The sequence below is a fragment of the Procambarus clarkii genome, chromosome 8 (assembly GCF_040958095.1).
Source record: "Procambarus clarkii isolate CNS0578487 chromosome 8, FALCON_Pclarkii_2.0, whole genome shotgun sequence".
Taxonomy (NCBI): Eukaryota; Metazoa; Arthropoda; class Malacostraca; order Decapoda; family Cambaridae; genus Procambarus; species Procambarus clarkii.
This window is the reverse complement of record NC_091157.1, coordinates 48906926-48924966: the sequence shown is the minus strand read 5'-3', so window position 1 is coordinate 48924966 and position 18041 is coordinate 48906926. Positions and strand designations below refer to the sequence as shown.

The following is an 18041-nucleotide window of genomic DNA, read 5'->3' as shown; positions in this document are numbered from 1 at the left end:
TATAACAAATCTAAAATATAATTATCTAGATTTATATTGTCAAAACCACACTACTACAAGGTACAACTGACAGAGCAACAATAGAGGCAGAAAGTTAGCTGGTTTAGTAGGAACTAGTAATACTAGTTCTAAACATAACTAGTATTTAGTTATGTTTAGAACTGTACATGCGGACAGAACAAAATGTCCATCAGACTACCTGCCTCTAATGCTTGGAATTAGGCTGGGATATCACTACTTAAATCGGGTAATGAATTTCCCAACAATGACTGCACTAATTATAAACTGGGTAAAATGAGTTATATTAGTGAATGCCCAGTTATCGATCATTTTAGAGAAGCGATAATTACAAGATACTTCGCGCTACAACTACATGGCCTAATTATCAAATATTCTCGAGTAATATTAAATCACCGTACAAGGAATGTTGCCAACGTTGATGTAATGTTAAATCGTAAGGAAATGATATATATATTTTATATGGCCACATTTAAATCATTTTAGAGCTCGATTTTAATTTGATAGTTAACATATCTGTATTGTGTGTTTGTCTTTTATCAGTCATTAGTGTGGCTTAGAGTATCAACAGAAACGCTGGACAAATGTACGGTAGATTAATTAACTTTTACAGTAGAGTACAAACAACAAAGAAAAATAATTCGGTTTCTGCGCGTGTAATTCAAAAATTCCCGAGTACAGGGACCAGATTCACGAAACAGTTGCGCAAGCACTTACGAACTTGTACAGCTTTTCTAAATTTTTGGCGGCTTTGTTTACAATTATTAAACAGTTAATGAGCTCCGAAGCACCAGGAGGCTGTTTATAACAATAACAACAGTTGATTGGGAAGTTTTCATGCTTGTAAACTGTTTAATAAATATAACCAAAGCCGTCAAAGATTGAGGAAAGATGTACACGTTCGTAAGTATTTGCGTAACTGCTTCGTGAATCTGGCACCAGGAAGCCTGCACAGTACACGGGCTTCTCGAGGTCTTCCTAGGCAAACATCCTACTAACCTTGGCCAAAATGCATATTCCTTGGCAAGGGAACGTACCCAACCGTTTGTACCACACGGGGATTGAATACGGGTCCGTCGGTTGTGACCCGAGGCCCTAGGCTATTGCGCTACCGAACCCACAAAATGTGACCAATGACTTTGTGGCCGTGTCGCCAATACGCACACATTAGGCCTATTATCCAATAACTTGTCTGTTAGCGTCGAGCTTTATAGTCCCATAAATGTGGTTTAAAGTCGACATAATCCTGCATAATCCTATCTTAGCCTACAAATCTTATTAGAGTTAAATATATAAACTTCAACAATAGCCAACAAATTCTCAAAGTTGTATTTGCAAATATAATAAATGTATATGCTTATTTCCTTAATAAAACACACAAAAAGTCAAGATTACAAGTCAGAAGTTAAACTTGTTATTAAGCTTCAAGGTTCTGACACGTAACAAGCACTTTGTTGTTGCCAGGGCCACCCCCAGACCCAGTAGTTGCCATGAGGCATCTTAGGCTACTGGTGTCTGTCAAGACTCAGTCTCCTCGGAACCCTGGGAGGGGAAGGACACGTCTTAACTCACGTCTTCAAGGTATTTAATACTAATAATTTTTACATTTATACTTGGACATAATGTCAATTTATCCTCCGGGAAATTGTAGTACTAATAGAGGGTTTGTGGATGTTTTGTGCAAATAATAGACTGTTGCAGCCTAATAGTTTAAATTTTGTATTATTGAATTTTAGAGGGGCCGAGAAAGACGGCAACAACGAAGCCTATACCTTTCTTAGGATTACTGCAGTGCATGTGTGCTAAATTAGGCATACATTTGTGTATAATAGGTCTAGAATTGTTATTTAGGTCAAGGGCAGGTTGGATTGTTGAAGTTTTTGGGATGTTCTTTAGTATACCAATAGTACCAAACGTGGGCATTTTTGGGTACAACAACCCATATTTTGTACATTACATCCACAATCACTATGGGTACTATAATTTTGGGAGGATATGTTGACGTATCCAAACGGATAAAATTAATAAAATAAGTAACAAGATAGTAAGTATGACCATTAGCAGGGCATACAAGTCTGTATTTAGTTATGAGGACGGTTAAATAATTATTCTGTAGGCCTGCTGTAATTTGTTGACCATGTATTAATCTGAAAATTTGTGGTTAGTCATTTCACGTTAGTCTTCAAAAATATAATTCGTTTAATTAGAGAGTTTATATTGAGTACGTTTTTTAAGGGGAGACATTTTTTCCGACAATTCCCCACTCTTAGCAAAGTCATAAATAATTTAATATTTTTTTTAGACTTAATATACCTCGGGAGTCTCTAGCATACTCTTCACATATTAACGAATGACAGGAACATTATGATAGACCTAATGGCCAATGCGAGAGAGAGGTCCTCCTTACACCCATTGTTTCACATCTGTGGGTCTCGTGTATTTATAAAGCTTATCGAGGAATCGAACTCGCTTCCTCAGAGAAAACTAGAACGTCTTTTGTCGTTCTGTCGTAAGAGAAGTTATCTTTAGCCTGGCAAACATGCAGACTACGTCACAATGCAGTTTGTTGCTTAACAGACCATGGCTTTTGTTCTTATGTTTGACTGTGATCATATTAACAATCGATACCAGGTTGGTGGTTTGGTTATAGCCTCCAATACGCATCCAGATCTCCACTAGTTGTATGCCTCTTAAGACACAGTAACTCCAGTACCCTTACAGTGTCTTTGTAAGAAAGGTTGCTGATGCAAAATATTTACTTCACCATCCATTGTTCATTGTTAAAGAAAATATATACAGTATTCATTTTGCATTACGGTAACACAAGCTGGCACTTGTGCAGTGTAAATGTGTAGGATGATATAATGACGTGACTGCACAGTCAACATTCTCGTTTCGCAGTCGATGGAGACGGGTTCAATCCCCGGGCAAAACAGTAACGCTTGGGCACGTTTCCTTTCACCTGATGCGGCTGTTCACCTAGCAGTGAAATAGTTACCCGGAAGTTAGGCAACTGTTGAAAGTTGGTATGAGTGGACCTGGATAAGCCTAAGTACAGGCTTGAGAAAACAAAAGGAAAACTCCGAGGTTAGGAAACAAATATTTCGTCTGGACGAAAATAGTTGTTTCACTGGCGCGTTCCATTGGCTGCTGGCGATGTCGGCGACTTTAATAAGGCTTAATTGAAATCCTCAGATTAGGCAAAATTGTAATTGATTTTGTCAATAATGTTAATAATAAGTGACCGTGGGGTGGGAGGGTAAGTGTTTTTTGTATTATTATTTTGTTTTCTACCACACGTGGCCACGCATTTACAATGCTAACCAGCATATATACATTTTCTTCTGTCTTCCATGGACAGGGTTGGAGATCTGTTAAACATATAGTTCAGCGAGTTATTGAGCAATCAAACACAGAAGGTGATTGTAATGCTTATAAAATGCTTATCTAACCTACATACATAAATACACAGATTAACGTCTGCCCTGTATAAATAGCATTCGATGTGTCTTTTTACATAATGTCATTAATGTGCGTTTTCAAAGATGAAATGCAATTCTGGCCAGCTTCCATATATCCTGTATACACATACATGCACACACACACACACACACATATATATATATATATATATATATATATATATATATATATATATATATATATATATATATATATATATATATATATATATATATGAGGATCCACAAGGTCTTCTCCGATTACTCTTTATTTTCTTTCCAGGCTATGGGTCCCTACACTTGCACCAGAGGTGGTACCCCTTCTAGGTTTAATTATATACATATATACACATACACATTTGTGTCTTGGGGTGAGAAGGGTGATCGTGAGAAGGGTGACCGTGGGGAGAGGGTGGTAAGTGTTAAGCTCTTGGCCACACACTAGCAAACCAGTTACTTGTTACGTTTACGGTTGTTGTTGTTGTTGTTAAGATTCAGCTACTCTGAACAAAATGTTCCAAGTAGCACGGGCACGGGTTTTCACATTCTTATGAAGAGTTTTTCCTTGTGTATTCTGCACTGTATCACATCGGAAAGTTTTATTTGCATATAATAAATACAACGATACTCCTAAATTTAGTTTTAATTTGGGTTTAGTATGTTGTGGAAGCCACCTCCATCCACAACTTTAAAGCTAGATTCGACAAGGAATTCAAATATTAGGATAATTCAATTATAACTCGATAGATTCAAAAAGACTAGAAGGCGGGGCACAGAGCTAGACCTCACTTCCCTGTAGACACAAATAGGCAAGTACCAAATAACTTGGGATCTCTCAAGAAGGCTTGACCGAGAGGTCACGACGTCTCCGTAGGGTGCAGTCGCACCTCCACAGATCTCTAGTATCAGCTAGTGATACAGGTAATGGCTCCAAAGGGCCACCACTTACGGGCTATTCATGCCCGTGCCACCTTTTGGGTGGCTTAATCTTCATCAATCAATCGTCATCGAAGGCTTGAGTATAATGAGCTTGGCAATGTTCCTCTCATCACTTTTTAAAATATAAAGGGACCGCGGATAAACCTACTTGTGCAGACGGTAAATCATAATTACGGGACTGAAAATTGTACACCCAACCCACTCATCTGAAAAGAAAGGAAATGACGTTTTGGTCCGTCGTGGACCATTTACAAGTTTTCAGATATGTGGGTTGGGGTTGACCAGACCACACACTAGAAGGTGAAGGGACGACGACGTTTTGGTCCGTCCTGGACCATTCTCAAGCCAATCGACTTGAGAATGGTCCAGGACGGACCGAAACGCCGTCGTCCCTTCACCTTCTAGTGTGTGGTCTGGTCAACATACTTTAGCCACGTTATTGTGACTCATCGCCTGCATGTGGGTTGGGTTTCTTATTGATGTATTTTCTAATGTGTTTTTGTTTCAGAATGTTGTGGGCGGGGCTGGTGAGTCTGGCGGCCGTGGGCGTGGTGGCTCAGGACCAGGTGGCGTCCAGGGCCTGCTTCCACCACCACTCTGACGGAGGGAACATCTACGACTTCGAGGAAATGGATCTCTTAGAGACCAGGAACATCTCTCTTGCTGACTTCCGCGGCAAGGTAACCAACTTTACCTGATTCGTTGAATAAGCCGGAAAACTCAATCATTTAATATAATCTTCGTGACTCTTGCATAAGAGTATGCAGTTTAAATGAATAAATCCACAAGGGCCTTCATGAGGGTTCGAACTTACGCACGGGATGTTTCCAGACGTGCATTACATTACCCGGTCGGTCGAGCGGACAGCACCCTGGACTTGTGATCCTGTGGTCCCGGGTTCAATCCCGGGCGCCGGCGAGAAACAATGGGCAGAGTTTCTTTCACCCTATGCCCCTGTTACCTAGCAGTAAAATAGGGACCTGGGTGTTAGTCAGCTGTCACGGGCTGCTTCCTGGGGTGAAGGCCTGGTCGAGGACCGGGCCGCGGGGACACTAAAGCCCCGAAATCATCTCGAGATAACCTCAAGATCTCAAGATAACGGGCGCATTTGATATATCATGCTATTGGTATTTTTGTGAGTATGCAGTTTGTCTTCGTTGATTACTGCAGTAAGGAGAGTCCCCAAACGTGACTGTCATGAATGTGAGCCATTTCAAGATGTCATTACTGGCTACCGATGCTAGGCGAGTTACTGGATATGATATAACTTGCCTCTACCCTTGTTGCAACATGTTCCCATCATCAATGTCCATTAGTTCACTGCTGTATGAATGTCTCGCTTAATGTTTGTGTTATTAGTGAACTCTAATCCATTCCTGGGCATTGATTTCAACATGATCTCCCTTATATTTTCATTTTTGTTTTGTTTTAATATTTGGGATGTTTGAGTTATCTTTGTATAACATTAATATAGTCTTTTAATTTGCCCACTGTCTTATACAGTCTTGTATCCCTTACAAGAGGGTCTTCAAATCTCTATGAATACCCGATAAGGCTGATCCCAGAGCTGAAAGTACTACAGCGAAAGCCTGCGCGAGCGCAAACTCGCCAAGTTGAAAGACAAACAGGAAAGAAATAACAATAACGTACAAAATATCAAATAGCATTGGCAAGGTGTACACAGAAGCAATGGTCAAGCAATATGCAGCTCCATCGTAGAATCCATATTTCGTTAAATACAAAACAAAGTCCTAGTCTAATCCTAGAGCTTGAGAGTAATGGATAGAGGTGAGGAATATAACAATATCTACCTTATTTACTTATTCAATTTTCAAGCTATAGTGTACTGATGTTAAGAGAGGAGGCGGTAGTGTTTGACATCTGTGCTCCAGAAAATGAGTACAATGTGTTATGTACCGCAAATGAGCAGGCGAGGAGTCGGTCAACTTGAGAATGGTCCAGACCGGACCGAAACGTCGTCGTCCCTTCATTTTCTAGTGTGTGGATTGGTCAACATGCCACAAATGATCTATTCTTACGTGTCATTCTCTTGTTTACATGCTTTTAGGAACCTGTGTTTTACAGAGATGAGCGAAGGAAACCGGCGTGTAAACTTGCGCTCCATCATTAATGTTGTGACACTGCGCATTGCCGCTTGAGATCACTTTGATCACCACATCCCTGTCTTGTATTGATTATGTTCACATTGACGTACTATTCATGTTCCCCCGCATGTGTGTTCCTCATGCTGACGCCACTATAAGCTTGAAGGAAAATATCTCGACAGTCTGTTTAACGTAGATATAAATTCCCCATTGTTTTAATGCATTAACATTCAAATTTCAGATTAAATAAAAGACTAAAATCAAGCTGTCCTTCCTTTGAGGCAATTTTGCAGCGAGATGCTGCACAATCTAGGAAACCACCGGCGCACAAAAATGATATAACGATGTGTTCACAGGTGCTGATGATCGTCAACGTGGCCACCTACTGAAGCGTAACGCATCAGTATTTAAAGATGAATGAGCTTCATGACTCTTACAGCGATTTTGAAGTCCTGGCTTTCCCTTGTAACCAGTTCGGACAGGTAAGTACGGCACTAGTTCGAGGAACGCTGCTCAGTAATCAGTACAAATGTTTCTGTAATAGTTTTCCCAAATTTGTGAGTATGTAGGCACTTCGCAACCTGCAAAGCATTCGCTAATACTAGGGAACTAGCTGTTGTTATAGTGATATATAGAAAACATTATATAATCTCCAAATTTGCAGAGGGAATGGTCTGAGGGTACGGAATGGACATAGGCTGGTAGGAGGGTAGGCCCAAGTTAAATGCTTTAAAAAATATTAATAATTATTGATACCCCTCATGTAATTTCCATTCAGCCAAATGTGAAATATTTGGTGTGATTCTCCTAGAATTTATTAATCTTAATATATTTCCCGGGAGACTCGTCAATTGTTGCAGTGCTTCTTAATAATACATTCTTTGAGAGAAGGGGAAAAGGAGTATGGACAAGGGGAAAATGAAGGGGGAGAGGGGAAAGAGGTGGGAGGACGAAGGGGTCAGGGGGAAGATGGAGTGGGGGGGGGAGGGGAAGAGGGAGGGAAGACACCCGAGTACAGCAGGGCACTCTTATGTATACATTGTATATAAATGGAAATGTCCCTCTGTTCGAGATACGGGCTCACCATAACCCGTGCTACATGGACACTTCGTTCTGAGTAGCTAAATCTAAAACAACTACAACTGTTCGAGATTGGAGGCGAGAGGGGGAGGGTAGTTCCAGCCCCACTCTGCCTCTCAGCCACTCTTTGCCTCTCGCCTTTTTCCTTGTCCCCTAACTTCTTCTACTGCACAACCACTCATCACAGCACTGCACACACTCGCTCACAACCTACATTAATAGAAACGAATAGACAGGAATGCTCTATGGATTTTGAGAACAGCGTGTCCAAGAAGATTAATGAATATTTCAGAAATAATTTTTCAAATTGTTTAGTTATAAGAAACATGTTAATATTTAACTTATAAATGAAAAAATCGCATTTGTGACCACAGTTGGAAAGAACAAACTTGAATTATTAGTTTTTTAACATTATCGTCTCGTGTAATATTATGTAATAACCTTAAAACCGGTGTCGTTCTTCCTTGACATGTATTTCATTCAACCTCCTGCATTCCCCACTTGTTTTTATTTTATGGATAACAAAATATGTGTTGTGTCCGACAGCAAGAGCCGGGAGGCAGTGGCAGCGAGATCCTCAACGGTATCCTACACGTGCGTCCAGGCAACGGCTTCAAGCCTAATTTCACCATATTTAGAAAGATTGAAGTCAATGGAAATAATCAACATCCGCTTTATAAATACCTTAAGGTAAGAATATAACCCTAATAAAGAACCTAAAAATAACACAGAAATCACAATTGCGTGATGCATCAAATGAACAAATCCAAAAGGGCCGTGACGATGATTCGAATCTGCGTCCGGGAGTATCCCAGACGCTGCCTTAATCGACTGTGCTACGACATGATCAAAAGGAGTTGAAACCGAAGTTCTACTGAGCTTGGTGGATCCTGCAGCCTCTGAGGCACAAACCAGGGTTTTACACAACTCTCCCCATGCACTCGAGTTATGTCAATAGGCCGTTCTCCCTCTTCGCCCTTACTTCATTACACACAGAAATCATCGTCACGGCCCTTGTGGATTTGTTCAACCTAAAAATAAGTTCGATAGGTACACGAAGAAGAGTAAATAAGTACAAAAAGAATGCAGTAACCTGGAAGATCAGTATATTACATTAATTCAGTCCAGAATTGGACAATAGACTCCTAGTGATTTTTACCATATTTAGGTACATTTTTATTTATCCAGTTACCCTAGATTATATGAAGGATTACATATTGTGTGTCTGAAGCCTGTGATCAAATGTTGAGACATCACCATCTCACCGGATCTTCGGTGAAACAGAGGCATGTGATGGTTGCAAGGATTATATCGACAAGTGCTCCTATGGTAAAGTTTAATTCTGGTGATTTTTACCCCAACAGTCCTTCTGTCCTGCCACTCGCCAGAGCTTCATGCCCGTAGACAAGCTGGACTACTCTCCTCTCAAGCCGGACGACATCCGATGGAATTGGGAGAAGTTCCTAATCACTAAAAACGGAAAGCCTTACATGCGCTATGACGCCCAAACCGACCCAGGAGAAATTCAGAATGACATAGTATTCCTGTTGCAGCAGGAGTCCTAAATACACACTACGAGCTTTACAATTTAAGTTTTGCCTTTAGATTAAATATCGGTGCCGCCTTGCATTTTAATATACAAGTCGATTAATTTACATGCATAACAAATTGCTCCATTTACCCAAGTGTCTTTCCTAACAAAATGGCGACTGCGTCTCTGACCCCAGCCTGATGTGATGAAGGCGTCGCCACAAACCTGAGGGTGGGCGACGCTGGAGAGATGAGGAGCCTAAGCCCAGTCTTCAGCTCATTCAGCTGGACTTAGGTTACTTCTGTAGGTCAAGCTAGGTTCAAAATAGTGGTCGCTGGATATTACAAGACTCTGATTTTAAATAAAATTGTAAATAATCATTGTTTCATGTTTTATTTCATCATTCGGTCTTTCTTTGTGACCTTAAAATTCACAAGCTACATATGAATGATAAACATGGTGTAGACTGCCTTTTTAATTAAATTAAGTTTGATGGCTGATAGACACAATTACACCTTATGTCGGTGAATTGATATAGTCACTAGGTTGATCTGATAGACAAAGTTCAGAGTTCTTTCAAAACAACACCTGCCCTTTGGTGCTTATGAATGTGAAGTCTGCAGTATTGTCATTATAACGTTTAGCGTAAAATAACATATTATATAAATATATATATTATATAAAGCAGAGAAACTTATAAAACTTGGCTGAAACAAATAGCTAAACCCACATATATATCGTGCTTTACTTCACCACTTTCCCTAACCTTCCCTCTTGTCGTATATTGACTCTCCCACTCAAACATTTTATGATTTCATAAGGTTGACCGAAACGTCGTCACTTTTATTCCATTTCATGTCTGGATTGGATTAACTTCTGTTATCGTGAAAAACGGTTAATTCCATAAATCACGTCACATTTATATAGCAATTGAACTTTGGCACTATAATTAGACATATATGTGAGTGTGAGGCAGCCCATCCTGTTTTGGTAGTACTTACAGTAACGATTAGGACCATCGTGCATATATTGACGTAAAAGGCAACTAGAAAGTGGAAATCAGTACTGTTGAATTTGGACAAACTGCAAAAGTTTTTGCAATTATGTTACAAAGACAACCTAAATTAAAAAAACCTAATTTTCCTAGGCCTAATACACGCCATTTGAAGCCTAATATAGTAAATGTTTATGCTATACTAGGCCTCGGAATATTTAAATTTTTCTTTTACTTTATTTTATGTTGATGTGATGACTTATACTGAATTTTGTAACTAGCTCAAGATTGTAACTTGCTTAGCTAAATGAATTGTGGGGTTCAGTCCCTGAGCCCATTATGTGCCTCTGTAACCCTTTCCACTACCGCCCATAAGATGGGTATGGGGTGCATAATAAATGAACTAAACTAAACTTAATTTTTTTGAACTATAAAGTGACTATTAATTTGATAGTAGTACCAAATTCTACTATCTAATTCCCTTTTACGTCAATATATGTACTGTGATCTACATATTTACAAAAATCACTATCTAAACAGGAGGATGGTTTGTATTAGGACCCAGCGCCGGTCTGCACCTGAGTGATATAACAATGCCTCAGTGCTCGCCTGAGCTCTGGACAGGTTGGACGTTCGCGTCCCTTCTCCCAGGTATAGTCTTTGCCTATTGTCATGTATGTACATTTGTTAATGAAAGCCGACTTGTGCAGCGTTCACACCGTTGCACGTATTGCAAACAAAAAAATATTAAGACAAATGAAACTCATTTGGTTTGCATTAAGTGGAAGGTATTTATCCACTATGTAAAGGTAACGGGGTTGGAAGAAACAGTAAAACCGCCTATTGGCATCTTTAGTGCTTATAAATGCAAGTTAATATAACAAAAGTTCATGTAATTTTTTGTACTGTAATTCGAAAATTGAAAAGTAACATTTTTAAGAAAACTGATAGACCACGTGTCGAAATATCAGTCAATTGTGGAGGAAAATTACTGGAGTCGATAATTAGTTATTCGCATACATCTTGAAAAACATGAATTAATTAATGGATCTCATATTTAAGAGCCGCTATTGTTTGACAAATTTACTCTTCTCCGAAATATTTGGTGGTTAATAGGGCGAAGGATTGTAAAACCTGATGGCACAAGTGCTATATAGTCGTGATGGCTTGGCACTTTACCCCTGATAGTTCCCTTCCCTTCCTCGTGGGAATGGTTGTATATGCCGTTTCTTATCTGTTTTCTTAGAATGTTGTGGATGGGTTTGGTGAGTCTGGCGGCCGTGGGCATGGCGGCCGAGGAGCGGGTGGCATCGAGGGCCTGCTTTCACCACCCGTCTGACGGAGGAAACATCTACGACTTCTCAGAGCTCGATCTCTTCGAGGCTAAGAATATCTCATTTGCAGACTATCGTGACAAGGTAAGTCACTCGACGTGAGGTGGAAAACACCCACGCTTATCTTTACATTTCTCTTCAATCAGTTTACGACAAACACCATACAAGCCAGACGCGCCCTATGCAGCCCACCCATTACGTAACCTAGCAACCCATATTCACAGCTTCCCCAGTCTACCGTATTGCAGACTTCACTAAACACATCACGGGAATAGAAAAAGCTATAGAATGAGTACTAAAATAATTCATTGGCCAACACATCTTACTCTGAACATGTGCAATCTCTGCTCACAACATAATCTATGCTCACAGCAATAATTTGCATTATGTCTGAAACATACAACTTTCCCAACAATTAGTCGACTTAAGCCAACTACCCACAAACAAGTCTTAAGACACATGTCAATTATAAACAACCTGCTCAATATACAGAATAAAGGATTTAAAATATCTTTTGTATGGATTCCGTCGTGTATACAAATTGCTTATGAGACAGATACATCAGGCAAATTACTTTGCTACAAAAGATGTTGAACTAAACCTTAGTATCACGGGGATCTTTTAGCATCACGTAGCTAGTTCTTGATACATTATGTACTCCTTCATATAGTCTAGTGTAGCTGCACAAATACAAAATTACCTAAATGTGTTTATGAAAATAATCACCATTACTCATTCCCCTCATCCTTCGTGAAGACCTTGATTGTGACGTCGCCTTTACTCGCCAATGGTCATGTGTCAAGGAGTCGTACACAAATAGTGTGTCAGGGTTGCAGGATCATGCGTCTCATGTTTATATTTCTTCGAAAACAAATTTCATGGGAAGGGAAACAATGTTGCACATGTAATATTATGGAGGCTTGCAAATCACAGCTAATATTAATTTTATTTTTTATTGATTTTTGGGTCCCTCTCCCAGGGAATTAAGGCCATAAATTTGGAACCAATTACTCGGAAAAATGGTAAAATCAATGCGAGACTTCATAATTACATTGTGGTTATGATTGGTAATGGGCTTATAGCTTATCAACCACTGGCAAATTAAGGGGACCACAAGCTTGCATACTAACCAGCAAGCAAGTAAATTTTAGTCCCAGAATTCAAAACTAAAACTTTCAATACATATACACTGATTGGTGGGGATAAACATATGTGTAACATCCCTTGATTAATCTGTTGCCGTTTTAGATTCAGCTACTAGGAACAAAATGTTCCAAGTAGCACGGGCTATGGTGAGCCCGTAGTGGTCTTATCTGGCACAGGAGCGGGGCTGTAACTTTTGGTTAGTTATAGAATCTCGCCAACCATATAACAATTGAACTAAATGTTAGAATATAAAGTCTAGGTATCGGAGCTGCTCGCGCCATTTAACTTTCATACAGTGCAATAGGCGAAGGTCTTTCGTTGTGGTTGTAAAGGTTGTAAAACGGTTGACAAATCTTGTGCTGGGGGAAAAATAGTAAGGTTAGGATTTGTTTTTTTGAGAAGAGTTCTGCTCCTGAATTGTCTAATGTAATAACAAAATACTGCCCCAACAATAGCTGTAACACGTTAATTACAGTATTAGTTACAAGGCCCTGCGATAACTATTTTGCAATGTTTAGTTAGCAACAGTAAAAGTAGTGTCGATTAGTCGTATACCCATTCTCACTAACAAAAATTATTCATTAGAATAAAATACCAACCATCTCCATTAATATTTTGTGAAATAGCTGAATTACATTATTTAATATGTGAAAGTAATATAAAGTAAATACACTAGGCTAAGTCAGACGTCATACGCGCTATACGCATTAACTGCTTAAGTAAATACAGTATTACGACGTAACCTTGAAGTGTTGACTGACTATAGCTGGGGGTAAGACAGAGCACATGTTGACCAACCTCCACTGTGCATGCGAAGGCCATCATGAATTTGGTTAACATGTGACATACTTGTCCTTCCTCTCGACCTCCTCTTCCTTCTCCAAACACACACACATACTTTTCACTGTCTGCATGTCTGTCTCTGTTAGAGGTGATAATTGAGTTTTTTCTGCAACAGGTGGTGCTGATTGTCAATGTGGCCACCTACTGAGGGCTGACGTCTCAGTATCACCAACTGAATGAGCTTCAAGAGTCTTATAACAACTTGGAGGTACTGGCGTTCCCGTGCAATCAGTTCGGAAAGGTGAGTGAGTTCTGGCGCAGTTTTACTGACCTGTGGAAGAGGGGTAGCAAAAAATATCTTGAACTGGTTGAAACAGTGACGGCCTCTAATCTTATAGATTGGCGTTCGATCCCATAGTCGGTGGTTAGACATAGTTTCTTCCCTCAGTCTTCCTATCCCAGACCCTTGTCCTCGTATCCTTTCCAAGTGCTATATAGTCGTATTGGCGATGTATTAGACAGTTCCTAATGTGTTTAGGGTTTTATAGAGTTTTGCTGCAAAATAGTTATGCCGTTCGAAATAGGCCGGGGAGTAAGTGTAGATTCTACAATAGGTAACTAGTCGACTGTGAGGTATATAAATGCTAAATTTCTCTTTATATATGTTGGCATCATATTAGACTATTATACCATTCGAATTTCTCTGGCAAGGCCAAAATGAAAGCTGCTCAGAATTGTAACTACTTGTATTCTGCCTTTAGTCTTTTCTATTGTTAAGCCAACTTCCAATTAGTTAAAATCGTCAAAGTTGCTTGCGTTCATACACTTTTTAAAGATGACATAATTTGCGTTATACAAAACTTGCGGTACCTGAATGTTATGTAAATACTGTATAAATGTATTGTACCTTTAGTAATTTACATTGGCAAATTTGAATGAAAAATAAGTTATGAATAATTAATCAAGAAATAGAATGGCTCACGTGAGTGACAAATTGAAATAAGTTTACCGAGGTATAAATACACACAAAAGGATGAAATAGCTCAAGCTATTCTCACCACGTTCAGTACAACGTGTTCATACCTCTTCTTCTGCGAGAGATGGGAAGGAACTGTAGGGTATAAGTAAAGTTTAATTCATCCCGTTCTGGTCCACACAGCAAATTAAAATTAATGATATAACAGGACTGAGGTCGCTCTTAATAATCTACATCCGTCACCGAGTAGAGACCCCAAGGTTGATGCGGGTAAGCCCTGGTCTAGCCATGTTGGCTCCTGCCACAACTCTCGCGTGTCTGTTGCAGCCCGTTGCTACCAGAGGCCTTCAATCATTCCAATTGACATGACCCGTGTCCCTCACCTGAGCATAGGCTAAGAAAATTACAAACTAGATATAAAAAGATAGTATTTGAAGCAAGGGATGACTTAATGACCAAGGCTACGGGTAACCCGTATATATTTAATATAAAGTGAAAAAATACAAATAATTAAAGAAATGGTTTTGGAAATGAAACGTGCACAACAAAGCATTACTCGTTACAAATATTATGGTGATGAACACTGTTAAATAAATACCTGCAACCAACTATCCAAAGGCAACGTCTCTCGGTTTATAATTTACCAAGTTAACTACCACAGAATTAATCCCCAACGAAAGTTAAATAAACCCGATTAACACAGTTTAATCTGCTACAAATGAGAGTGAGTGAGTGAGTGAGTGAGTGAGTGAGTGAGTGAGTGAGTGCGAGAGAGAGAGATATAGATAGATAGATAGATAGATAGATAGATAAGGGGCAGCCGAATATAAATCTTACATGGCCGCCAACGTACTGACCATCCCATGGAAACAGCACTTGTCACTATTTTTGTGGGGCCAGATACAAAGCTGCCTGATATCTTAAGCACATCCTAACAACAAGAATTAAAAGATCACAACTTATAATACGAGCCGACAGCCTTCTCTAGACGCCACAACCGTCTGGCCATATAAAAAATGGTTGATGCGCTGCTGCCTCCTGGGTACGATAATGCCTTCTTGGATTTCACCAACTTTCCTTAATAAATGACAATGTTTTAAGACTATTTTGGATGGGTAGACTACACATACAACTGATTATTCTTTCTAACAAGCACTATTCATCGTTATGCAAATAAGTCGACTAATTAGTTACATCATCAGGGGCTAACCAGGGAGGTAAATAGAGTAACCTCTTGATAGAACATAATAGGCGTTTGTCCCTCTCCCAGAGATTTAGGTTAATTCATAATATATTTCAAATGTAATAATAATTAAGTGGTAAGTTTGGTTGGATAAGTTCATTTCGTAATCAACATGCAAATGAAAGAACCTCCAATCATTCCACAATCAATATATATAATTACATTATACCTAACGATTCAATTTCTCTTATACCTAACGGTCAAAGTTTATTACAGCCTCAATCGAAATTGCTTAGTTAATTAATTTATGCATGCATTTTTTCTTAATTAAATAATGTACAATAAAAATATAATATTTACAACAATTTACAAGGGAAAAAATACTGCATTATACATAATTTATGAATACTGGATCTTTGCATGGTACTACATGGTGTTCAAGATTTATATTATTTTATAATATAATTTATATTTAAAGAAGAAATTGTTTCAAAAAGTTGAAAACAAAAATATTAGTCTTGATAGTCTTCTTATGTGTGTATGGTAATATAGCTGTGACCTTCGGTAAACACTATGGTATGCTTCTTTCGAAATTTATTACTATCGGACATTAAGGTATTGTGATTCTATATAAAGTAGATAAATTAAGTAGAAGTTACTGAGCGTTATTTATGTAATTAATGTGTTATGCTTGTCTGGCAGCAAGAACCGGCAAGCACGGCCCAGGAGCTGCTTGATGGCATCAAGCACGTCCGGCCTGGCAACGGCTTCCATCCCAACTTCACCATTTTCAGGAAGACTGATGTGAACGGTGACAACGAACATCCTCTCTTTGCTTACTTGAAGGTAAGATGAGGCTTTGTTTTAATATCAATCTGGTAAATATTTAATGCTAGTTTATTGTGCAGCAAATTCCATGATTCATTTGTATAAATGTAGTACGAAAAACGTATGGTGTTCAGCGAGGATCTTTATTAATCTTTCCCAAACTTTACATCCCTGTCTTGTCGTAGTTGATTGTCCATCATTCTCCCTCTCTCAGGAATATTGTCCCGCTACCCGTCAATCCTTCGCGGATCCGGACTACCTCTACTACACTCCCATCAAGGGAAATGACATCCGCTGGAATTGGGAGAAGTTCCTGGTCACCAAGAGCGGGAAGCCCTTCATGCGTTACGACCCAGGGACCAGGCCAGATGAAATCAAGAACGACATCATGTTCCTCTTACAACAAGAAGCCTAAAGATCGCATAGCCTTTGCTATATTCTACATTGTCTGCCGCGACTCTGACCCCATCCTGATGTGATGAAGGCGTCGCTACAAACCTGAGGGTGGGCGACGCTGGAAAAAACGAGGAACCCTGAGCCCAGTATTCAGCTCATTCAGCTGGACTCGGGGTCACCTTTGTAAATCAGGATAGGTCAAAAGTCCTGCCCGTTTGCTGCTGTGAAATGTTTTGAACTAGTTGCTTTAGTACTGTATAAGTACAATTTTAAAACATATAAATTAATATTTCATTTATTCCTGCTGATTCATGGGGAAAACACATGTTTTTAATAGTATTTCGTTGCTCTCTTGAAGACGGGATGACATTTCCCGTTGTTTATACAGTTGTTTAATTGCTACACTGTGTGGTAGCTAATGCAGAGATATTTCATAAACATTTGTGATTCTCATTAAAAAAATATTAGACCGCTAATGTAGGGTGTGCAAATTTAGTTTTGCTGAAAAAAGTTCATATTTGGTAAGGTCTACACCATTATCTTTCAGGGATACTTATAGCCGAGCCAAAGCTGAGCAGTGCTGACATGGAGTCAGTTTATTTTATTGGACGATCTAAAGATGCGTGACCTTTTGCATGGTAGTATGATTTTGAGAGGGGTCCCTCACAGCTAGCCTTGTACCACATGGCTGCTGTGCTGAACAATGCTCTGCACATGAGCATTTGCATTCGCCTATATCTGTGGACAAGAGCTTCGTGACGGTTGTCTACGGATTGAAAATAGCGTCATTCAGCAGTTCAGAATTCGTGTGTTTGGTGACATACGATGCCTGGTTATACTAGGACAGTTCATAAAACTAGCCTGTATGATCATGGCAGAGGGTACTCCACTCACCCTCCAGTAGGGTTTACCCGCCTTGGGTCGCTCTGGGCTTAACAAGGGTAACGATCGGTAACAATCTGTTTCTACCTCTCCCCGCCACAAAAGTAAAGTTCAGAGCCCGGCCAATCAGAGGCCTGTGTATGGTTGAGTTTGCATTCTGATTGATGGGCTAACCTGTCAGCTATGACGAAAAATAATAAGGGTGCGAGCTGGTTCCTTCGTTGCTAGCTCCCTTGCCTCATTCTCACGGCTGCTGGCGAGAAAAGGAGACGTGTGCTCTCTCTTGAGCACCATCACCCTCAAAAGCTAAGAGTCTTGACTCCAGGCAACTTCCTGTCCACAGACGATGAAGAGCGCGCTGTATGCATGTGGTCTGCCCGAAGAG

The 18041-nt window shown here is 39.6% G+C and overlaps 1 protein-coding gene and 2 pseudogenes across 3 annotated transcripts in view; all 3 read left to right on the top strand.

The window, feature by feature from the left end:
- The first annotated feature begins 1442 nt into the window (after positions 1–1442).
- LOC123759671 (glutathione peroxidase-like) lies at positions 1443–9514 on the top strand (annotated as a pseudogene). Its single transcript, XR_006773070.2, has 5 exons — positions 1443–1599; positions 4927–5098; positions 6880–7005; positions 8150–8293; positions 8968–9514. The product of XR_006773070.2 is annotated as a glutathione peroxidase-like (transcript).
- Positions 9515–10649: 1135 nt separating this feature from the next.
- Positions 10650–17057, top strand: LOC123759669 (glutathione peroxidase-like; annotated as a pseudogene).
- Positions 17058–17211: 154 nt separating this feature from the next.
- Positions 17212–18041, top strand: part of rempA (intraflagellar transport protein rempA) — a 129843-nt gene continuing 129013 nt past the window's right edge. For both annotated transcript variants that reach the window (XR_011225831.1, XM_045744874.2), the window contains exon 1: positions 17212–18040. The gene's annotated coding sequence lies outside the window, so the exon portion shown is untranslated. The remainder of the gene's footprint in view (position 18041) is intronic.